This window comes from Diabrotica undecimpunctata, chromosome 6, assembly GCF_040954645.1.
Source record: "Diabrotica undecimpunctata isolate CICGRU chromosome 6, icDiaUnde3, whole genome shotgun sequence".
NCBI classification, from domain to species: Eukaryota; Metazoa; Arthropoda; class Insecta; order Coleoptera; family Chrysomelidae; genus Diabrotica; species Diabrotica undecimpunctata.
In genome coordinates, this window is record NC_092808.1 from 127,181,273 (window position 1) to 127,208,058 (window position 26,786).

General features: G+C 33.0%; 1 long non-coding RNA gene across 1 annotated transcript in view; it reads right to left on the reverse strand.

The window, feature by feature from the left end:
* Window positions 1–26,786, reverse strand: part of LOC140442818 (uncharacterized) — a 71,908-nt gene that overhangs the window by 14,675 nt on the left and 30,447 nt on the right. Inside the window, exon 2 of the long non-coding RNA XR_011951152.1 lies at window positions 13,520–13,560. This is a non-coding gene — a long non-coding RNA (uncharacterized lncRNA). The remainder of the gene's footprint in view (window positions 1–13,519; window positions 13,561–26,786) is intronic.

Here is a 26,786-nt window from a genome sequence, read left to right on the forward strand (position 1 = left end):
CAAGGTGTGTATATATTCATTTTATAGGTGTCTTTAAGATGCTAATCTTACGTTATTTCTAATTTTTTGTTGTCAGGATATCAGTATCACTAGCTATATAATACGTACAACAAATTGTCCTCATATGAAGTGTCTAATTAGAGAGAAATTAAATACGTTGATTGGCTTTGGAATCTAAAGGAGTGTACCTACAAAGAATGAAATTCCCAAGCGTACGGTGGATACGTGAGGAACAAAAGGTCACTGTATGAAAGTAAAACAATGTAACATAACTTTAGAGAATAATTGGTTAAAAGGTACCCATAACAAGCGAAGTTGGTTTTATAAATATCATAAAATATTTCTAGCCATAAACAACAAAAAATAAAACCAGTTTTATAAACTTGAAGTACTCGCATTTGATTATATAATATCAAATTTGGTATAATTTGAAAGAAAATAAAAAACAGTAATATTATGTTCGTCAAAAAATAGTACTGTGATCACCTAACAACTAGTTTTATAATGTTTATAAAGATATTTTAACAACGTTGTGTATGAAAGAACTGCTTTAGTTACAGCAATTGACGTTGGGTTAGGTAGTTCGAAAACTTAAATAATGGTATGTTCAAAGTAAAATATTAAAAATACCAATTTCACTCCTGTCATATAAATATACTACTTAACACACACAAAAGGGTAATTTACTGGTGGAAAAATTGGAATATAAAAATTTTAAACTGGCTAAATCTTTATTTATTTAATAATCCAGTAAGTAGAACGATTCGTCGATTGTTGTGGCATACATTTTTATTACTTTTTTTGAAGTGATTGAAGAACATTACATTAATAAAAATATGAGAATCTTCTGGCCTAGATACTAACCTCGCGAAAACAGAGTACCTATCTACAAGTGAAGAAGACATAGAAGATCTACAAATTGATGACAACGTAACAATCAAAGGAAAGGATAAATTCAAATCCTTGGGGTTTATAATCACGAAAAGGCAACAACCGAGGAAGAAATTACACAAAGATTAGGACAAACAAGAACAGCAATCCGACAACTTAACTCAGTATGGTGGGATAGACACCTAAATATGAAGACAAAAACACAGATTTATAAAACATTAGTGCGAAGTATTATGACATATGGGGCTAAAAATTGGATCATAAACAAGAAAAACAGCAGTAAGATAGTAGCAACAGTAATGGAATGCCTGCGAAGATGCTGTAGAGTAACAAGAATGGATAGTAGAAGTAATGACGAAATAAAGCAAAGAACATCAATAGAAACAGACATATTAACATATATAGAACAAAAAACTAAAGTGGTATGGACATGTAAGAAGAACTAGCGACAGCAGATGGATAAAGAGAATAACCGAATGGAGCCCCATAGGAAGGAGGAAAAGAGGACGACCCCGAAAATCCTGGAGGAACGAAGTAGACGACGCCATGAGTAAGAGAGGTCTAAACGATGGAGAATGGAACAACAGAGAGAGATGGAAACGGTTGAGCGAGGGAAGGCAGTGAATACTGTAGAATCCCTGAATATATATATATATATATATATATATATATATATATATATATATATATATATATATATATATATATATATATATATATATGTATATAATATATGTAAATACTTTTTTCTTTTTGGGTGTGGTAGTCAATAAAAACAGAGCTTTGCTAAGGCGTACTATTTATTCTGAATCCAAGCTTTCGGTGGTTTTTTGCCACCTTTATCAAGGTCTACAAAGAAAATTACTTTGTTGTAACAGTTTGAATGGTGCCAAAAAAGGCTATAAAAAACTATAAAAAACTTACCCGAATGTAAGATTCGTGGCAGAAACAACAACGTTAAATAACATGATATACTGAAGTTGCAATTACACTTTAAAAATTACTGTTAAAAAAACACTTTAAAATTACTAAATACGTTAAAAATTAAAAACAAAATGAAGGACGACATGTTAAAACAGTCGTCGCTGCAGGCTTGATTTCAGTCACATTTCACGAGCAGAAAGAGAACGTGGGTGGACAATTATTGTTTAAATAGTTAGGAGAAAATACAAAAAACAACTTTGAAATTAACGTCTCACAAAATACTGTTTATGAATTTTGAGTACTACCAACTGTATTACCAACTTAAAAATAAGCGGGAAGTTAAAAATGTTATTTATGACATAAGCAATCGAAAGAAAATAGTATTTAGTAAATAAGTTTAGAAAAAATAATAACTCAAACAAAACAAAACTAAATTGGTAACTGAAGTTTGATCACAAGTATTCAATTAATACTGAAATTTTTAACAAAAGAAAAGAACAAAGAAAACTCTGAGATGCAAAATAGCTATGTATATTTTTTCCAAACTAGTTATATATATAGAAACTTCTACTAGGGGGCGAAAAGGAGCAGTGACCAAGGCGCAAGAAAACAGAATTACTACAAGAGTAAAAAGGGCATCTAATAGGAGATAAGCAGGGGAAGCTAGATAGATGGCAAGAGCATTTCAGAAAGCTGCTTAATGAAGAACCAGATGGAAAGAGGAGCAAGTGGAAATGGTAGGGAAAGTCAACGACACGGCGGAAACAATGGAGACTCCCACAGTGGAAGAAATCAGAGAAATCATATATAGTATGAAAAACAATAAAAGTGCAGGCAACAATGGTATTTCTATAGAACTAATCAAGCACGGGGGGCAAGCACATATAACGCGGATATGTAGCCTGCTAACGAAAATCTGAAATGCCGAAAGTATGGAGAGAGGTAATAGTATGTCTTATTCATAATAAGGGAGATAAAGCAGTGTGCGAAAACTACAGGGATACTACTCTTTTGGATGTAATATATTAGGTACACGACAGAGTCATAAGAAGTAGGATGGAAAGGCACTTAAACGAGCAGGTTAGTGAATACCAGGGAGGTATGAAAACGCACTTAAAAGAGCAGGTTGGTGAATACCAAGGAGGATTAAAAAAGGGGAGATCCACCATAGATCAAATATTCGTGTTAAAAATTATTCAAATCAGTATGTACAAGCAACGGTTGAAGCTAAACCTCCTCTTTATAGATTTCAAACAAACTTACGATTTTGTGATAAGAAGGCGTCTGTACCGTGTCCTAAGAATACTTGGAATTCCGGAAAAGGTGATTGACTAGTAAAAATGACCTTTATGAAGATCGACAATAGAGTAAGGATAGAAGAAAGAAAGAGCAAAAAGGGGACTAATCCAGGGAGATCAGATGTCCACAATACTCTTTATTTAATTCCTTGCTGGAGGCAATTATGAAAGAGAGAGAGTGGAATACGAATGAAAGGTATGATTTATGACAACAGAAGCCAGGTCCTGGCCTTTGCAGACGAGCTGGTGTTAATGGCAAAAACTAAAGGGGAACTTCTGAGGATTTTCAAACTAAACGAAGGCTAAACAACATGGACTGATTATTGCTGAGCAAAAAACAAAGTATATGGCAATATATTATGACAATGGAGCAGTCCAAATATAGAGGCACACAACAGAAGACTACCACAAATACCGACAGTAAAGAGTAGAGTATTGCTTCAAAAAGATGACGGAGTTTAAGTATCTAGGAGTAACCGTAACAAGTCAAGAGGAAGAAAGCCAAGAAATTAAGAAGCGGATTTCGATATGAAGGAAGCAGATTAGAGCTCTACACAAACTACTAAACGCATAAGGTGGGAAAAGAACTCGCTGTTGAGAAGGGAAGGAAAAAGGAGAAGAGGACGACTACGAAAAAAGTGGCTAGCAGCGTGTAAGGAAGACCTACAAACAATCGAAATAACAAATTAAAGAACTGCGACCGTACGACATTTTTGTCTCCCATCCTTTAACATCTTTGCTGTGATAAATTTTCTACTGGGCTTCTCTTGCTTTTTAATTTTTGTAATACTTCTTCAATTTCTTACCAGAGTGATTCTTTGATTTGCTGTTCATCCTTTTCATTTTCTAATTCTGTTAATGTTTGCTGTTTTATAGCCACCTTTGTTTTCTTTTGAGTTCAGTAGCTTTCAAAATATTCAGCCTCTCTTTCAGCAACACTTGACCTTCAGCCCATGCACCTTATTCTTTTTAATCTCTTGATATCTATTTCGAATGCTTTAATAACATAATTCTGAGACTATTTTCTTGCATTTTATATTTATAAAACCATCAAAACAATCTTCTTCTTCTTGTAGCGCCTATCCGTTTCGGATGTTGGCAATCATCATGGCAATCTGTATTCTGTTAAAACATTCCTGGTAAAACAATTTTCAATAAATCTGTTTGTCAAAAATTTTGGTTGACTTTTTAAAATGAGCTATTTTTTTTTAAATAGCTATCTTGTCTCGTAAAGGTCGTTGGATTTTTTTTTTTTCTAAAAGTTGTGTTTTTAACCAATTTTACGAATATGTTATTGTCATTTAAGTTGAACCAAATTCTATGGAGTTATTGTAAATGTTCTATGTATTATTATACCATTTTGTGTACACAAATGTATTTTTTTTTTAAACTTTTTTCCCATAGATTTATAGTAAAAGTCTTAATGAATAAAATAAGACCCGGATTATTGAGATCCATTCAGCCGAATTATCTGGACCTGCCTAGAAATTGGCTCATTTTTCAAAAAAATCTTATAAACAAATTAAATCTCTCAAAAACTGATCTCGCCCATCTTTTGCACGCAATCAAAAACAGAGATTTTGCAATAATTTTTTTTTTTATTAACCTTAACCGATTTTAATTTGCATAAATTTCAGTTTGTTTTTTTTTCTGCAAAAGAGTTTGACGTTTTAATTGTTTATTTAAAAATAGTTCCACTAAAAAATTGATGAATCCCTAGATGAGAGTCTGTAAAGTACCGAGTAAAAACTAACTTAATTGACAGAAAGTAGTTATATTATGGTTAAATCTATATTTAATTTTTTTTTTTCGATCTTTACCAAAAACATACAGAAATATTTTGGTGTTAGTTGGGTTATATTCTTGGGTAAACGATTTATTTTTGCTATTACTATTTATTTTATATAAATACTCCAGGCACTCATTAAATACTTTCAACAAATGTATTACTGTCATTTCAATATCTTCATATATAAATTTAAAAAACGTGTTTTATTATATAAGTACAGAGGAGAAAAAAATATTTCATTATCATAATCGGTAGTCATATCGAGTTTTATTACCTTAACAAACAACCTGACAAATACTAGATATTACTAATCATTGAATTGTAATACCAGAAATGCTATTATATTGTGTAAGTAGAATTACTGTAGTAATTTGTACAGAGTCGCCTACATAAATTCTTCATCTTTATCTATATCATTAATTTCACTTTTTCAAAAATAGTCAGGAAAGGTAACTACAATATATACAGGCAATAACTAAATCAAGTTTATAAAAATCTTACCAATATCACTATTACATACATTCGAGTATTTAGATCAGTAGGTTTCGATTATTGCATACCAGGTTTACCAGGTTTTTATTTGCGGTATTCATACGCGGTTTTTCCTCGTACGAAGACGCTGTCTTTAGCGGATTAGCGGTTTTTATCACGTGTGTCACGGTACTGTTTTTTATTAACTGGTCGTTATCACTAAGAGAGGTGCAGAGCACATCTCATGCTCCATGCGAGTCAACAGTCGAGAGAGAGAGAGAGAGAGAGAGAGAGAGAGAGAGAGAGAGAGCAAACAATACGTCCGTTGGCTACCGGAACAGAAATAAGATTTATGCTTGCTAGTCTAAAAAGTCTGTATACATAAAGGCGTGGTGTTAGAGTGGGAGTAATTATTACAAAGAGTTGGATTAAGTGATGCTATGGAATTGGTGCTGGTAATTAAAGGAATTGATACAGCGAAAAATATAGTAGGTACTATTTTTCGAATGTGAAATATTGAACACCCGTTAATAAAAATATTATAAAAATATTACAGTTAAAATTCCCGACCTAAAACTAGACGTACAGAAACTAAAGAGTGATTTCAACGCAAACAGGACGTGATTCCAAACTAATTACTGAAATACGAAAGACAAAATTTAGTGAACAGTTGACAAAATATTTTAAATCACCATGAAATCCCAAATAAATACCGAACGTGCAATAATATTATTATATGTAAAAATACCTATGAAAAAATACCCTCGAATTTCAGAGGTAGTATAAAGTAATTAGTTATCATGGAGTCTACTAATGCTTAATTCTGGGCAAGGTACTCATAGAAGAAAGTTAGTAGGCACTTATAACAAAAGAATACAACAAATAAAATCAATAGTTTTACTTTCTTAGAAGATGAACAAAATGTGTTCAGAGAAACAGATCATTATCATTGTTACCATCTTTGTCCTTAGACAAATAACTAAAAATTAATTATGTTGATACGTTTTATTTATACAGTGTGTCAATTTTAAAACTTTTAAAAGAATACTATAAAAAACGCTATCCAATGGCATAAATAATAATTATACAGGGTGAAGCAATAATTGTGAAACTTTTGCTTAAATGGAAAATTTAATAAGGTTTTTATTGATTCTGTTGATAACCTTTTATAATTGTTTAATAATTATACAGGGTGTTAATATCAGCCGGCTTACTATGACTTTTGTATTTGTAATGCTATCTCCCGGACTATTATTTTTAATGATAAGCGCCCGTCGGATTTTTTTTCGATATAGCCCATTGTAAGTTTTTAAATTGACACACTGGATAATAAAAACTTTCGATAATGTCAGATATTTGTTTACGATAGGCAACATTTAATGAAGTATCAAGGCTATGGTAAATAAATGTACAGTAAACCAAATCCAAGTAAAGATAAACGAAAAACTTACACAAAAAATATTGGCTGACAATCAGATCCGTCAGAAAGACTCATACAGCAAACTTTAATCTGCTTAGTTTGTGGAGTTTGTTCTGGAAAACCAAGAGGTGATGCGGGGTGCATTTCTCAATATAACAACGATTCGCTAAAGGTCTAAACTAATAAAAGAACTGAAGATAATAGATCAATAGACTGTATGTCGAGGAGCCGTAAAATATACGCAACTTTATTGGGAGATACAGTGTTAGCACAGGTAGAAAGAACTGAAGATAATAGATAAATAGACTGTATGCTGAGGAGCTGTGTAATATATACAACGTTATTGGGGGATACAGTGTCAGCACAGGTAGCCAGAGGCTGTCGACAGAAAAGTTATATCTCCTCTCTTCTGATTGTGGTCCTAGGCTACCGGGATGATCTGGTTATTCTTTCCCAAGGCAAATTTAATAGCACATTAGGAGTCATAATTCAAGCAACTCTGACTATAATTACAAAATGTACTTCAAATGTAAAGCTTAATATAAACCCCTAGAAGACCAAAATCATGAAGTTTGCCAGAAAAAAAGAATTTGGAGGGATTGGACGTCTAAGCCAAAATGGTATAAATCGAAATTTGGTGACTAAAGTATCTTGTGGTAATATTAGACTCGAGGCTTACTTGTAATTAGCAGTCAGAACTAACACCAAGAGAGAGGTGACTACGTTAATGGTAGTCAGACGTACTAACGAAAAAAATGTGGGGTTTTAAATTAGACATTTATAATATGGTGGTATATCCAACAATTACCTATACATCAGTCGTATGGTAGCCAAAGGTACAGCAAAAAAGTGACATCATGAAACTAAGGAAGGCGTTTCAAGGCACTTTCATTAGGGGGAGTGATTTATCAAGCAGAAATTAAATTGGAATATTTCATTACATATAATAATATCGACACATGCAACATCGAAGATATATCTAACTGAATACTAAAAATAATAAACAGTGGAATGGAAATATTAACTGAATAAAAGAAGGAAGACGAAGAATCACTCCAGATAAATCACTTAAACAATTTAACACGATGATGCAACAATCAAAATCAAACAGAAAAATAAGGTTAGCAAAGGATATACTCCTAGAACAACAAAAGGTTTTAATCAAGGTTGCTGCTTATCCCTTAACCTCTAACTTTAAATAGGGAATAAAGCATGTGTGGCACAATATTCGACTATTATTCCTCTGAAAAATTGAAGCATCCTCGATCATATTAACTCTGTTCTTCCGAAAGAGTATCAATGTATGAAAAGTGTTCTACCTCTTAAATATTAAACGTAACGCTTATGGTTTGCTAGTATTAATGACAAATTTAAAAAGTGTGAATTGTCAATTAATGATTTGATAGTAGATGATAATCATACTCTGACATTCATTCAATTTTTTTATATTGAGTAGTAAAGTATGTACAAATCAGGCATGAACATCACATAATAAAATATAAAATAAAGGAATTAAAAAGGTACTTTTACAATGAATTTTATAGTGTAATATTGTGTTGACGTGTTTTGAAGATATGTAAAGCTTTTTACATAATATAAACCTTGAATATTAGTATAATATTATATTATATAATTATATAATAATATAGTTAAAATTGATCTTTACACATTATATATATATATATATATATATATATATATATATATATATATATATATATATATATATATTGTTTGAAGATCAATTTTAACTTGCATTCAAAAATTACCTTTTATACCAATAAATCGGACTAATATGACTGCGCGGAATGGGAGTCACGCCATTTCCTGTCTTTCACGTTGGCCTTGGACCCATTTAATATGAGGATGAAGTAAACCAAATTCTGTTTCTTATTTTTTACTGAAATTTTGTCACTCTGTATAATATAATAACATATCTAAATTATATATTATTTATTGATAAGTATTTAGAAACTTAATACAGGTTCGTGCTAAAGTGATTCATAAACTGCCATATCGTGAAGGTAGTTATTTATGATAAATTAAATCTTGTAAAAACTATATATATCTACTTGCATATCTCACTACTTATTCAATATGATTATGCTCTAGTTATTTTTATAATGTTGTGTTATATGGACATGCCTATGTTAAAATCGTGACATTATGTTTATCGAATTTGAAGAAATTGTACGTAAATATTAATATTTAGACTAAGAATAGGAATAAGTAATTAGTTAAGTTTTAGTTCTACATATCTGCGATGAAGTTTGCGCAATTTGATCACAGCTCTATGTGTCCAATAATATTGGTAGATATTGTTTGACGTGATGTAAAACTAAAAATGAATTGCGCAATTAGAGCGTTGCATAAATGCCGAAGACCCGAGGACTTGTATGTTAATGATAGATACACAATAAGCTAGTTAACATTAGTATGACCCGTGTAGAACAGACGGCTTGCAGCGAAGAAAACAAAACAGTTGCATTGTGTATGAACTTTAGCGACACTTTGTACAATAATTACAGTTTCTTCTTAACTCGTAGTTGTGACCGGGTGTCACTAATGTTACTAATTTTATAAATATTTGAGAATTTTTGTAATATTTTCTATCGTCTTTTGCCAGAACTAAAAGGGTTGCAAGTTTTCGGCATACATGATACCCGACAAAAATATGTTTGGCATAAAACTAGATAGTTATTAGGGCTTTATGTACTGTACAATATGTCAGGAAGCGCTCCTAGAGCAAAACATTGGTATGAACATTAACGGAGAGTTAATTAACAATATACGATACGCTGATGACACGCTAATAGTAACAGATAACCTAGCAAATTTACAGTTTTTGATGGAAAACATAAACACCCATACCAAAAAGTATGGTCTAAAACTGAACATCAAAAAGACTAAATTCATGATTGTAACAAAGAAGCTATACACCAATGTGAATTTAACCATAAATAATCAGCCAGTTGAAAGAGTTACGTCCTACAAATATTTAGGGGTTTGCTTCACTGATACTAATGACCAGACAAGAGAAATCAAGAGGCGAATAGAGATAGCGAGACAATCGTTTTTCAAAATGAAAAAGTTCCTATGCTGCCGGGACATAAATATAAACTTAAGAACGAGAATGTTTAGGTGCTATGTTTTCTCCGTTCTGCTGTACGGCATGGAAGCCTGGACACTGAAAAAGATAAACATCAAAAACATTGAGGTATTCGAGATGTGGTGTTACAGGAGAATGTGGAAAATACCATGAACAGAAAGAGTAACAAATCAAGATGTTCTGCTGAAGATGGAGAAGGAATGCGAAGTCATAAAAACCATACAAACGAAAAAACTGGAATATCTGGGCCACATAATGAGAGGAGAAAAGTACTCTCTGCTTAGACTCATAATCCAAGGAAAAATCTCGGGAAAGAGAAATGTGGGACGTAGGAGGATTTCCTGGTTGCGAAATTTAAGGGAGTGGTATGGGTGCAGTTCAATACAGTTGTTCAGAGCTGCAGCCAACAAAGTAAAGATTGCTGTGATGGTAGCCAACCTCCGATAGGAGACGGTACTGCAAGAAGAAGAAGTACTGTACATGCTGCGCAATATAAGTTTGCGTAATTTGGTCGCATAATTGTGGGTTCTTAGTAATGACCAGTTTACAGAATCATATAATATTTATTGTGAAACATAAATTATCTTAATTTTTAAAAATGCTAAAGAAGTCATTTTTGGGGTATTATAAGAGAAAAAAGAATTTATTTAATGCATATGTATTTATAGTACATGTAATTATATAATTATAAGCTTAATGAGCCATGCACTCAAAATCCTTGAAAAGAAGAAACCATTAGCAGTGTTCAGTTTGGGTTTAGAAGTGGACTGGGAACGTGATAGGCCCTATTTTCCATACAAGTATTAATACAAAGAGCTCGAGACGTAAATTGTGAAGTCTACGCATGCTTTATAGACTTCGAAAAAGCATTTAACAAGGTGCAACATCAAAAATTATTTTAGATACTGAAAGAATCTAGTATTAATGACAAAGATTAACGCCTAATTAAAAATGTATACTTACAGCAAAGGGCAACTGTACGAGTAGACAAAGAAACCTCACAAGAATTCACGGTGAAACGGGTAGTACGTCAGGGCTGCATTTTATCACCGATGTTGTTCAATACTTACTTGGAAATGCTGTTCAGGGAAGCTATTGATGGTTTAAGAGAAGATATAAAAATCAATGGTGAAATCATAAACAATTTAAGATATGAGGACGATACGGTTTTGATTGCTGATAATGCGGAGGATCTGCAAACATTAATAGACCACGTAGTGGAAGCTTGTGAGAGATACGGCATGAAATTAAACTGTAAGAAGACCAAAATTCTTGTAGTAAGTAAAAACGACTTAATACAGCACAAATTCACAGCTAATAATGAACCCTTGAAAATAATCGACAAAATTACATACCTTGGATGCAGTCTAAATAAGGAATGAAACCACTCACAGGAAATAAGATTAGAAGAACGATTAGAAGCCTTCGAAATGTGGTGCTACCACCGCATGCTCAGAATTTCCTATATCCATCATGTTACAAACAACACCGTGATCCAACGTATGAATAAAGATCTAGAAATTATGCGTATCGTGAAAGTCAGAAAGATGACATACTTAGGGCATGTGCTGCGCAATGAGAAGAATTAAATTCAACTAATTTTACAAGGCAGGATAGAAGACAAAAGATCTCAAGGGCGCAGAAGGACATCGTGGTTGAAGAACATCAGACAGTGGGCAGGAATGACTACCATACATCTATTTAGAGCAGCTGTCAACAAAGTTGTATGGACCAACGTGATTGCCAACATCCACAGAGGATAGGCACCAAAGAAGATGTATTTGAGACTCTTAAATGTAGTTAAAACTAAAGCGCTAACACAAACAAGGAAAAACAATGGAAAATTTGACAAAAGACGACGCAAATATTGAAGTTATAGAGCAGCTCACATATCTGGGAGTACAGATAAGTAAAGATGACAGCGAGAAGGATGAAATACGGAGAAGAATACTGCTAGCTAACAGAGTATACTTCTTTCTGTCGAAGGTGTTTGGATCCAAAGACACTCATAGTGAATTAAAGTTCAAAATATATATTATAAGACCAATAGTCACATATGTCGCAGAAATATGGATCATGATATAAAACATCAAATATCATGGTCGCAAAAAAACAATAAACCTTAGTAGTGCTTTTGAAAGAAAGATATTGAGAAGGATATCGGGACCCGTTTGCGAAAATGGTATGTGTAGAATAAGGTATAACCACGAGGTAATTAATATTACAAAGAACTCCTTATAAAAAATTATGCAAAAATACAAAGATTGCTCTGGGCAGGTATAAGAACGGGTAATAACAGAACATCTAGTAGAACGCTAAGTGGAACTATCGTGGAACGTCGGCCAGTAGGAACACCAAGGAAGAGTTACATAGAGAAGTGGGGACCGAACTAGCGAGTTATTGAGGATGGATAATTGGACGAGAGAAGCCGAAGAAAGGGATGCTTAGAGACAGATGCTGGTGGTGGTCAGGGCACAATTTGGGCTGTAGCGCCATCGGAGAAAGAGATATGTATTTACAAGAGTTTCAGCAGGTATATCAATGGATTGTATTTCAAGACATATTATTTCATCAAAACACATATTGAACGACTTGAAAATTTAATTGCAACAAAACTATATTGCTAAGCACATCCAAATCAGTCGGATAAGTGGAGGTAAACAGTAATAGTGACAATAATAAACAAGGAAGTTTCTGAAAAAGCTACAATTGTTCTACCAGACGATATCCCTATAGAAGGGATGACAGTACTAGTTGGTTAACAGTTTTTTTAATATAATTATGGTATCTTCACAAATACATAAATCAAGCAGTACTTGAGTAGCTTTGTACAAAAAAGTTGATACAGTAGACGATATAGTAGACAAGCGCAAAGCTTCATGCTATGTTTTCTGTATATTTAAAATTTAAATATTTTAAAATTAAATAGTTATTTTATTATTTATTTATTAATTATAGTTTAAATAAATTATAAATATTATGTTAAAATAATTTAATAAATTATTATGTTTGCTCCTAACTCCAACTGCTAACGTATTAACAAAGCATACGTTGTTTACTTCTGACAGACCTGTCAAATTCAGTCGAAATGTTAACTTAATAATAAAATATAAATAAATATCATTTGACAGTAATTTTAATGATTATTATATATACTAAATAAGATGTTTAAAAATAATAATTGTAATTATATAAAATTATTTTAATTAATACGAGAAGGGAAATAAAAAACTAAACAGGTGGTTTATTATTGTTATTAATTGGATTAAATTTATCATTTTTAAATTTTGACAATCATTAGGAATCTAATCTTTTATTGACAGATATTATTTTAATTGTTTACTTCTCATTTTAATGTCTGTATTTTGTTAGTTACTTTTCATGCAGTTTTTAATTTAAACTTGCTTATAATAAACATATAATGAGCATTGATTTAGAGTAGTAAATCGATGTAAAGATCCGCTATTTCGTGACGCCTTCTCCATGACGCTGGCCTCTTCATTTTACTATAGAGAAAAATGTAATAGAACGCCAGTATAAAAGCTTCGCTTCAATATGGTGTATATATACTGTCTAAAATTTATATGAAAACATAAAAACATTTGCTATTTACTTACATATAGTTTGGGCTATTCTGGACATCTTGGAATACCTGATGCTGAAACAATAAAAAATATAAATTATTAATTTTTAACATTTACGGTATATTTCGTATATTAATAATTATTCATAGAAAAAAAGTGGAACAGTGTGTGGGACTGTAGACTAGCCCGAAGCTTCATACTGTGTTTCTTGTATTTTTAAAATTGAATAAAGTAATTTTATTATCTATTTATTATTTATATTTTAAACAAATTATATTATATTAAAATAGTTCATTAAATTATTAGGTTTGCACCTAGCACCACCTGCTAACGTATCAACAACGTAAATAGTTATTATTATATTAAATAGTATTTAGTTTATATAAATAAAATCTGAGTATAGTATGAAAGAAATTTATTAATATGATGACTAGAAACAAATTGATGAAGAGTAGTGAATCAATGTGAAGATCGCTATTTCGTGATGCTACCCGTGACGTCTTTTCATGGCGCTAGTTTCGTGACGATCGCCTCAGCATTTAATTATATAGAAAAGGTAATACAACGCCAGAAGATGAGCTGATATGCAAGCTTGAGGCAGGCGGGCCTGGCCTTCTTATTGCAGATGGCAGGAAGATCTCGGTGTTGGGCTACGCCGATGATTTAATCCTGCTGTCCGAATCTGCCAAGGATGGTACCAAGCAGCTCCGGACAGCCGTCGAATTCTTCGAGAAGAGGGGGATGTCGATAAACGCTGGTAAGAGTGCAGCTATTACGGTTAACGTTAACCGTGGTAATAAGCGCTCTTACTGCGTGAGGCGCTCTCTCTTCTCTGTCGGTAACGACAGGATTCGGCAGATGCAACCGAGTGAGCTGGTTGGATACCTAGGCAGAAGGTATAATGCATTAGGACAGACCAGGGTGGCCTTCAGCGAGCTGCAGACACAGCTCGATCGTATTCATCGTGCGGGGCTTAAACCAACACAAAAACTGCTGGTTCTAATACTTGCTCCCGAAGTATATCGACATGTTGCAGGGTCCAACCATCTCGATGAAGACGTTGAAGGGCTTTGACAAGTCCGTGTTCGTTTTGATCGTTGTGTATCCGTTTGACAGCTTCGCTTTAATAAATTATTAAACGAAACAAATAAATAAGAAATGACTTTACCTACTTCTTTAAAAATTTAGATAACGATTCCATCTTTCTGTTATAACCTTCATTTTGATTAATTTTTCAATCTATATACTTTAATTCTATATGCAGCTACGTTCTTTTTGTCTCATTTCAATAATGTTTCTTCATTTTCTATTTTGATTTGTTACTTATTTTACTTTTCTTTTATTTTCCGATCCCCTTGATATGCATTATTTTCATTATGTTTACATTTATTTTTGTAACAGCTTTCTTTGGGTTGGGTCCTAGGTAATTATATTTTCAATATTTTTTTATTTTTTAAACTTTTTTTAAATCTTGTTCAAAACTAGCCACCAAACCTCCAATATTTCACGTACAATTCCAGCTCGGAAACCGATTTTATTTGGTTACTATATTTTTTATAACCTTTGGTATGTATGCTGGTGAATCTTGTAGCATATTATGATGCAAGTATTCTTGAGAAGAAATGGACTCGATTGTTACTTTACTTTTATTGCTTTGTACAACGTTCTTGTAGTGTTGATGAACGAACGAGAGCGAGCTTAGAGCAACTGTCATACACCTGAACTGTGGCGGCGTTGCCAGAATACAAATTTAGTCAGGTGCACTACAAAATTAAAGTATACTGATAACTCCCCCTTTAAAGGGACTTAAAAATAAACAAACATACATGAACGAAAAAGAAAATACAACAGAAAAAATGGAATTATCCAAATTGAACACACTAGGATAAATTGTTAATTCACTGTGTCTTCTAAAGGCAAAGGACACACACGTCTCACGGAACGGATCACAATTATTGACACTGTTTTTATTTCTGCCACCAGTTGACTCAGTCCTTTACAGGGAATAAACGTAGAATTCTTCCCATTGGTTTCTTGCGTGGAGGTAGTTGATCGTTCTTGATTAATGCTAGTGTACCAACAGCAAGCGGAGTGGTCTGGCTTTTCCATTTATATTGAAAGCGTAGCTGTCAAATGTATTCTTTTGTGAATCTTATCCAAAATTGTTAATATAATTGTTAAATTGATTGTAGTCTGGACAGATTGGTTGGCGGAACCACTGGTCCGTCCGGTTCAGAAAGCTGTGCAATTGGACAGTCGATTAGAAAATGTGATGGAGTGATGGGTTTTAGGTCATTATGATCGTTGGATAAAGAAGGCAGAGGTCTAGAATTTATGATTACCACAATTTTAATATTCTGTTCAACATTGTTCGCTTTCAAAAATGTTTTGTGCTTGTTACTGCTGCTTCATATAGAACACCAAAGTTGGGTGAATATGGGGGTATAAAATGCCAATGAATATTGTCGTTTGAAGCATATTTACCAATCTCATTTTCATTTTGTAACAAAATTCTTTTAATTTATTTCTAGCTTAAACTAATGTGCTACCGTTATCAGAAAAGACATCAGAAGGTCTTAGATTAAAAATAGATCTTGCTTTTGGAACAAGTCCTCGTAGACACTTTGTCTGAGGCCCAGCAACCCCAGTGTTGGATTCTTACGTTGCCATGAAGTAAATTCCGTCTAAAACTTAAACATCCTAGAATATTATCAGCAACAATGTAACTTAAAATTCATTCAATTATATTAGATTATAACCATGTACTGAAAAAGACACAAACAATTGATAAATGACGTTAAATCTTACAGAGGGGCCAACATCGATTCGGACCAAATGCTAGTGATTTCAAAATTTAAAATAAAAACAACGAAGAATGAAATGCGAAAAGCACAGAGAAAACGGAACGTAGATAAATTGAACCCGGAGAACTGGCTGCAGTCAACATTTATTACAATCCCGAAGAAACCAAATGCCCAGATCTATGATGACTACCGGCTTATAAGCTTGATCAATCATGTCACTAAAGCGTTCACTAAGATCATTCATAGAAGAATATATGATAAATATGAGTCAAATATTGATAGATCGCAGTTTGGCTTTTGGAAAGCACTTGGAACTAGAAAAGCAATTTTCGCTTTCCAGGTGCTTATACAGCGGTGTAGAGACGTTGATAAGGACGTGTATTTGTGCTTTGTGGATTTTAGAAAAGCATTTGACAATGTCAATCATGAACAATTGATAGATATTCTGCGAAAGACAGGTATTGACGACAAGGACATTCGAATTGTGGCAAACCTATACTGGGGTCAAACAGCAAGAGCAAAAATTGGCAACGAACTCACTGAAAGTGTGCAGATCAAAAGAGGTGTCCGTCAGGGGTGTATATTATCCCCACTCCTATTCAATATTTATTCCGAAGAAATATTTAACAAATGTAAGGAAAATGCAAATGAGGGCATAAAAATAAACGGCGAGTTAACGAACAATATAAGATATGCCGACGACACGGTGATACTTGCCAGTAACACAGACGAATTACAGCAGGTAATGGAAAGAGTTTATTCAGTTAGTGAGGAATACAGCCTGAGCCTCAACTTCAAGAAGACAAAGTGGATGCTGATAAGCAGGAAGCAACAGCCTGCTCGACAGTTACGGATAAGTAACATACTAATTGACCATGTAGAATCTTATGTGTACCTTGGCACCAACGTAAATGCAAAATGGGAACAGGCCACAGAAATTAAGGCGAGAATAGAACGAGCTAGAGCATCATTTAGCAATATGAAAAAGCTCCTCATAAGCAGGGATTTGTCTCTTCCCCTAAAACTACGTCTAGTTAAATGCTACATTTTTCCGATCTTACTGTATGGTGTGGAGGCCTGGACGCTGACGGAGACGCTCACGAGAAAACTAGAAGCATTAGAAATGTGGGTGTACCGACGCATTCTTCGTATATCCTGGACCGAACATGTCACCAACATAGAGGTAATCCAAAGAATCGGAAAGGAGAAAGAAATCGTGAATACAATTAAACAAAGAAAGCTTGAATATCTAGGCCACATATTGAGACACGATAAGTACCGTCTACTGCAATTGATTGTCCAGGGAAAAATAGACAGTAAGCGAGGGCCAGGCAGGAGAAGACATCGTGGCTCCAAAATCTGAGTAAGTGGTTCGGGCTCACATCGGTCGAACTATTCAGAAGCGCTGCAAACAAGATCAGAATTGCCATGTTAATAGCCAACGTTCGCAACGGACAGGGCACTTGAAGAAGAAGAAGAAGAAGATAAATCGAAATAGAAAGAAGTAAGAACAAGATTAAGTAAATACAGAGATGCAGTTCAAAGAACAACAAATGGAGGAATGGTGGAAAAAATCAAACACGGAATAAACAATGCAGCAGAGAAAGTGGTTGACAAAATGCAAAATAAAAGAAGAAATAATCGGTTTGACAATAAGTGCAAATTAGCAGTGAAAGAAATGAACAAAACAAGATTGAAATGGGTAAGCACAAGCAAAGAAAGATCCACGATAGACGCTATACATACGTTAAAACAAGTGATAGAGAAAACATACGAGTACGACGAAGAAACATATACTTTTTATAGACTTTAAAAAGGCGTTTGACTAACCAAATAGAAGAAAATTAACCAAGACTTACAAGAAAGTGATATACCAAATAAAATTATAAGAATAATAGAAATGACAATGCCAGATTTCCAAGCAATAATAGACACCGGAAGAGAAACAACAGAAATAATAAAAATAAAAAATGGAGTAAGACAAGGAGATGCGCTCTCAAGGGTACTATTTATTCTATCACTAGACAAGACAAAATGCTGTCAAACGCAGGAACTATAAACAAGAATGCAGTACAAATAATGGGATATGCACACGATATACCCATAGTAGCAAGATTAAAAGGCATTCAAGAAAACTTTCCAAGAAATAGAAAACGAAGCCAAATTGAGACGACTGGAAATAAATGAAAATAAAACAAAATACATGAACTTAAGCAAGAAAAAGAAGACACAAATGACAAAACTGACAATGGATGCACACAATTTTGAAGAGGTTGAAACATTCAAATATTTGGAAGTACTAGTCAACAGAAGAAATAAAAGTGTAGATATAAAGAAAAATTCAAGCGGAAAATACAGCGTCTTATAGAAACAAAAAAATGTTTAGAGAAAAGAAGAAGAAGCCAAAACACAAAAATGAAAATCTACAAAACGACTATAAAAGCAATCGTAGTAAGCAGAGCAATTAAAAGTTTTTTAGAGGAAGATTATTAGAACAATACTGGGACCAAAGAGGGAAAACGAAGATGATGCAAGACAATGGATGAATCACGAAATACAAGATTGGATGGGTCAAGAGAACATAGTTAGAGCAATAAAAGCACAAAGAATTAGATGGTATGGACACATAATGAGATGACAGAAAAGCAATCCGTTAAGAGTTATAACGGAATGGATACTAAAAGAACCAGAGGCAGACTTAAACTGAGATGGAGACAACAAGTGGAAGAAGACTTGGAGTATGGAAATTGGAAATAAAGAAAGGACAATCAAAGAGAGAGAAGAATGGAGAAGAGTAGTGGAAACGGCAAAGTCACACCAGAAACTGTAAAACCAAACCCAGAATGGGATGATCGCCCACACAAAAAGGATCTTCAAGTGAAAACCGCTTCAGCTTCTTCGGGAGCGTATATATATACTATATATATTATATACTATAATTTATTAGGTAATTAAAACGTACTTTATCAAAGGCCTTATTGTAATCGATAACACAAACGTACAGTGGTTAATTGTCATCCATATATCTTTGAATCAATCAATCAAGCTACATTCAAACTACTACCCATTGAAACAGTAAAAAGTTTATTCTCTAATAATCCCTAATAACCTAATAAAATATAAGATTTTATGAAAGTCTAAACATAAGTAGGTATATTATCCCACGAGCTTCGCAGTTGCATTTGATAACAAAATGATAAAAACAACAGATTTATTTACTTATCTCTTTATAATACTATCTTTTATTTTTGTATATTCAACATAATTACACTGTCTACGTAAAAAAATATTTCATAACGACAGGAATTTAATTCGCGAATATATCTAAGCCTATAATCATGTGTTTAATGTCTTCATAACTCACCTCAAGAAATTGCTAAAATAGAATCGATTATTTACGATGGCCTTATACGGGCATAACCAACATAAATTACCTGATATAAATAAAAAATCTTTTCATTGATGTCATTTTCAGCATCATAATTAACCTTGAAATTGGCATTTGGTGCGTATTATTCTTTTGTACTTTGATGTGCAAGTCAGTTGTATGATTGGCTTAAATGAGTTCGTAATCTTTGAAGCAATTACTTTAATAAACAGTTGGCGCTATTAGAGAAGTGTTAAAAAGCCTACACTTTTACACTAACCCTTTCAAGATTTATAGATTGTAAAATAAATGAGCAACGCGAAAAATGCTTTCTTTTATATTCAAGATTGGCTACCAAGATGACGCTATAACGACTAGAGATTTAAGCAGATGCTACATTTAGGTAGATCTAAGTTTACAATGTATCTTTCTAGCTGAAAATGATTATTTAGGCTAAAATATTTCTCGTGAATGACTAATTCTTGATCATCATCATCATCCAGCCGTTATTTATCACGTCCACTGCTGGATATAGGCCTCCCTTAAACTCCTGCATTTTTTACGATTTTGTGCACTTTGTTGATAATTTTTGGTGATACGCCTGATGTCGTCAGCCCAACGTATAGGTGGTCTTCCTCTACTACGTTTGTCTGCTCTTGGTCTCCAATTTGTAATTTTGCTCGTCCATCGTGAGTGGTGCATTCTCTATGTTACTATTTTAATGGGAATAAGCCACAATTGAAGGTAAGTTTATTGACGTTTCAATTTTCATTTCGGAAATCGAAAATACAAACATTAATTAATTAATTCACAATAAATTATTGAACATAAGTTGAACTGTGTGTGCGTTTTTTATAATTTTCTAAAATAAGGATACAAAAATTCCGTAGGTGGTTTCCACATTGTCCAAAGAGACTTAACTGCAATATTGACCAACAACGAGAAGAAGAGGTAAAGCTTTTTTATTAAATATTAAAATGCTACAATTTAAATCGGCAAAGTATTAGGAAAACATTAGATACGTGAATGTCGAAAGTTTTACTAGACGTATTCAGAGTTCGTGGTTTGTCAAGACCTGCGAAGAGGTAGCTACAACTATTAGAGAGAACAAGAAAATGTAAAGTTAGTCAAACATCTAAGGAAACTCTCTTCCGTCTACTCGGACGGAACAAATATTTCCAGACCATATCCTATGGATCCACAAAAAAAATCTATCGTATTTTCTTCGGTTGCTAATTTACTTCTATAAAACATCTGCATTCACCCTCGTGGTAATCGTGGAATATATTTTGAGTCGGTTATCAAGAATTCATTTTGAAGAACTGCAGTTATGACTTTCTAAATGTGTATTAGTTGTATTCTCCCGTTTGCCAAAAGAAGCCTTTACGTCAGTTTTAAAACATTTAGTAAATGACTGATGCTTACTTTTACATTTAAACTCTTTCATTTATCAATTATTCGTCTTTGTAGTGTTAAGATAGAGTTATGTGAAATCTACTGGAATTGGTTGAATGATAAGTCATTAAAAAAGGCTTACATAGCATAACTTGTTGATGCTATGTAAGGAGAACTACTGAAATCGCTTACGCGACGAAGAAATATAGATAATATAAGTATAGTTTTGGTCGCGGATAGAGTCTCTGATTGGTTTTCGACAAGTTTCGGACCAGTTAGGGATTATTGTTATGCACTGGGCGGTTAGTTATTAGTTTCCAATTGTTAATTCTCCGGTAAAAATTTTTCGCACATTTCTTACTGTTTCTAATCTCAAAACAGACTAACAAATTGAATGGTCTAGTCTCTCAGGTAATTGTATAAATATAATCCCTATATATTTTTGCCATTTTAATGTAAGATATTCATATTTAACAAAAAAATAACATTCTAAATGTGGTAAATAACATATTTATTGTTAAAATGTGTTTAATTTTACTAGATTTTAGTAGATTTAGATAATAACTATTGAATTAAAATAGGCAACTGCATATACAATATTAAAAAATCAAGATTATGGTCTGTAGTAATCACTGCCTTTCCTCATGTTCGTGTTTCCTTGTTTAGTACAGGAATTTTCGTTCGACTGTTATGTTTTCTTGTACAAAACGAAGACAAACAAAAACCCTGACAATTTACAGTTTCTATAGCGCTTGCGCTGACTATAAATTTGCACTCTAATCCGCAAACTCAATCGACTGTTTCTGACTGATCATTAACCAGTTAAAAAAACTCCCCGAACATCAAAATTTCTGTTAAAATCCGGGATTTTTGACACCGCGAACGCTCAAACCGCAACTGCGCATGCGAATCAGTCAAAAACTAGTCATGGATTGTCTCCACGAACAAAACTTTAATATGTGTGTGTATCGTTATATGGACTACAGAAAAATGGCCACGTAACTGGTGTACTTTAATCTATTTTCTCTACATAAACAGGGGGCACTACAACATGCGAGAACTGTCGTACATTATCATTTATATTGCATGGCAGTAAAACATGCTTATGTATATCACCAAATACAAGTAATAAGCAGGTTTTGTGAAATGAAAAGACGGTACTCAGGAACAAATACTGAACCTATCATTATTACGACTTTCTCCATGTATCCATAATAACGCATGAATCAACAAATGAGAATGGAAGTTCCCTAATAGATTTCGCTGCTAGTAAGAAAATAACCATAAGCTCATCCTTTCGCCCTAAATAAAATATCCATTTATGTGGTAAGAGTCAGATGGCTTTTACCAGACAATCAAAGAACTAACCAGATAGACCATGTTCTTCTTCTTCTTCTTCCTCTTTATAATAAATTCTGCTTTTTCATTGGCGGATTAATACCTCTATGGAAGGTAGTCACTCCATCTTTTGCGCGGTCGTACGATAGTTCTTCTGCCGATTGGTTACTTATCTCTAGCTGTTTTGTCGACACGGGTCTCCTTTATTCTGCTCATGTGTTTATTCCATTCTTTTTTCTATTTTGTGTCCATTCATTTATATACTGTACGTTACATTTTCTTCTGTCTTTACTTCTCTTTCGATCTCTCAGCGTATTTCCTGTAATTCTTCTCAGTACTCTCATCTCTGCCGTTTCCAGTAGCCTTTGCATTGTGGCTGTGTTCGTGCATATGTCATTATTGATCTTACACTGGCTTTATAAATTCTTGATTTCATCTCAGTGTTAATGTGTCTGTTTCGCCATATAGTGTTATTAAGGCATCCTGCCACTCTATTTGCTTTTTGTACTTGATCTCTCAGTTCTTTATTCAGGTCTCCATAGCTACCAAGTGGAATTCCCAGGTATTTTATTTATATTACTTGTTCAATACTGATGCCATCAATTTTTATTTTACATCTGGTTGGTTCTTTACTGACTACTATTGTTTTAGTTTTCTGAGATGAGATTGTCATATTAGATTATTTTGCTCTTATGTTAAATCTGTGGACCAGTCTTTGCAGACTATCTTCATCTTGGGCTATCAATATTGCGTCGTCTGCGTAATAGAGTATTTTAATTTCTTTGTTTTCGATTCTGAATCCTCTTCCTTTGTTAACGATTTTGATGATTTCATCCATGATCAAATTGAAGAGCATGGGGCTCAATTAATCCACTTGTCTTATTCCGCTGCCTATTTCTATAGGTTCTGTAAGTTGTTTATCTATTCTGACTTCCATTTTGTTGTTTTGGTAGATGTTTTCGATAGTTAAATATTTAGGATGGCTTCTCTATTATACAGAAGATGGATTACATCTTTGAGTCTTACTTTGTCAAACGCTTTCTTTAGGTCAATCAGACACAGAAATGCTGGTCTATTATACTCTAGTGATTTCTCAGTAATTTGCTTTATAACGAATATTGCATCTGTCCACTACGAAAACCCTGTTGTTCATCTGCCTAACTTATCCTCTGATTTATTAGCACGTAAAATTTAGTTTAGTTATAAGTTTTAGCGTAATATTTAACAAGTTTATACCTCTGTAGTTTTCTGGCTGTTTTTATCTCCTTTTTTGAAAAGTAGAAATAGTTCGCTCGTTTGGTATCCCGTCTTTACATGCTGCTTTTCTGTTCTTCAGGTTTTCAAGTATTTCCGAACTTCCTGTACATTTATATTAAATTCTTCATTTGTGGTAATTTCTGGTGTTTCCGGTTCTAGCGTCGTTTGTTCTTCCTCTGCATATAGCTTTTTTAGGTAGTCAATCCACGTATCCTTTTCTATGTGTTTTGGTTCTAATAGTTCCTCTACCTCCGTACTTTGACCTTTTATGAAGCGCCATATTTCCTTTTGCAGACCGTAAAATCATGTACAATTTCTTTCGAAAAGCGTTCCCAGTGAGCGTTAGTCGTCGTAATGAAATCATTCCTGTTCTGAGGCATAATCCTGTTTCTATGAGCTGTATAGTTTTAAAGTCTATCAGTAGGGTGCTAACCTGTCTGTAGACTCCCTCCTCCTTTATCCGGGCTTAGGACCAGCAACAGTTCTGTCGAGCTACTCGATCCACCCAACAAAACTGCAGGCGAAGTTGATAGACCATATTAATAGACAAAAGAGCGTTCATCTAATGAACGTGAGAGTCGGAAGGGAGGCAGTATGCCATTTAGATCACTTCTTATTACAAATAAAACTTAGAAGCTGCATTAACAGCCAGGAAACAAACCAACGCCCACAGTAGGAAAAATTAAACCTGGACAGTCTGAAAAATCCAGAAATAGAAAAGTGATTGCGCGAAAAATTGAATAAAGAACTCAAAAAATAGAGAGAGGAAACAATAGAAGAAGAATGAAACAAGATTAAAAGGTTAAAATGGAAAACGGCAACAAAAGTGTTAAGAATTAAAAAACATCAAAAGAAATGAGTTTTGGTTTGATGAAGATTGTAAGGAAGTAGTAGACAAAATAAATGAACTAAATGTGCAATACACCCAAAGAAGAATACGTGAAAGGTGCGAAAAAGTTGAAGAAGAGCGACGAAAGGTAGACAAAATAAGCAGACAAAAGAAGAGGAGATACGAAAACGAACAAATACGAAAAAAATGATTTTAATCAGGGAAATATTACAGAAGCATATGAATATTTGAAACCACTCAGACAGGCATATGAACCACGCACCAATTTTTGTAGGAATAGTGAAGGACAAAAATTATTAACATAGAAGAAATTCTAGCAGAATTGTCAGTATTTTCAGATCAAATTGTATCACAATGTAGGCAAAGCTTAACTTTGTTAAAGTAACTAGCGGTTCAACAAAAAAATGCTGACTACAATACTTAAATAGAAAACATAATATCATTTGACATGTTTTATAACCAGTAGATATAACGATATAAGTTTTATAAAAGACGACTAGACAAATATGTAACTACAAAGTACCTGTATAGTATAATCAATTTTAATCTAGTGAATTAGCAAAGATTAATGGGTTTACCGAACATTTTTTCTAGATAACTCTAATTAAAATACAAACAGAGAGGATACTAAAAAATGTGGTGTCTGGTCATCGAACGAAACGAACAAACGCATTAATGCCTTAGAGGTTATTCGCCGCCGTGGTCATGGTCTTGGTCTGTTGACCTTGAGAGGCCAACGCCAACCGCCAACCCCACTTCAGTCAGTGAGAACTAAGGAAAGACTTTGATGCTTCGTTGCGCTCTCGCTCTCATCAACTATTCCTATTGGCGTCTACTTTATTAATGTTTTAATGAAGAGTTTTTAACTAACAGACTCTGGAATTAAATTAAAATTCTATTTCTCACGGGTAAAAAATGTATAAGAAATAATTTTTGATGTAATGCGATAAGGTTTTTTAATGTCTTTTTATCCGTTGGTGTTCTCGTTTATCCAATGATTTCTTATCATAAAATTATAAAAAAGCTAAATTATTTTTGGGGACCTAGCTTTTGTTATATTTTGATGATCCCACTGGTAACCTTTATCAAATCAAGCTAATGTGTATTTATATATTTTGCTCTTGTTCTTAAATCATTTCAACCGATCTGACGGCACCATTCATAGACGGCGTAATTCCCGTATCAATCTCACAACATTCTGAACTACCCTTTTCTCACTGACTTTTTATTGTCTATTCTGTGTATTTTCTATATAGCCCGAGCAATGAATACAAAATTTTGTCAAAACCCAAAAAAAATACATCAAGAATGAAAATTTAGGAATAGATAGCTAAAAGTGTTTAGAATTAAAAAAAAGTTTACAATCCTAAGGTATCTCCATTTTCTATATCCATCCTAAAAAAATATAATTTTTTTTAGAAAACATGAGTATGGAACTCCTATCTGGTTGCATGCTCATATATAGTAAGAAATATTTAATATTCTTTAATTATTGAATTACTAAGTCAATAATACAAAGAAAACCTTAAACGTTATGTTAATTAATATTATAGTGAATTAAAAAATTTAGGTATAATTAAAAAACTATATTGTAATACATAAACAAATAAAATGATAATAAACAAATTACTTTTCGCCAAAAAAAATTTTTTAAGCAGCTATTTAGCAGTTATTTATATATTATTTATTTATTAAATTTTTTTTTTTTTTTTAAAACAAAATTTGTTTAATTTACTAATCTCTTTTATATATCCTACATACATAATATAAGCATATTAATTTACTTTATTTATTTTATCAATCCAGGGAGGATTTAAAAATGGGTTATAATAAAATGAATATAAAAAAATATAATGATAAAAAATCATTACAAATGGTAAAATTAGCTTCTTAATCAACCACATTTTCAATGGGTCATTTACAAAGTCAATATTTTGAATTTCTTGGTATCACGTATCATCTGATGTACTTGTATTATCTTTATCGTAAGAAAGTATAATATCTTTCTTTTTATAATTTGTACAATTACCAGTTTGACAACTTCCACATGCAGCTGAATCCAGACACTCCAGACAATCTATATTAATGTTTTAAGTACATGCGTATACCGCGTTTTAACTTTTTTACCTGTATTTAGTTGCCCCATGCATTTTTTACCTTTCTAACAGATATATTTTATCTACGTGCATCATATAGGTCAAATCTTCTTTAATATGCTTCCAAATTTTTTATTTCAAAACATTGATTCGGAAAAAAATGCCATTGATTTTATGAAAATATGACTACTTT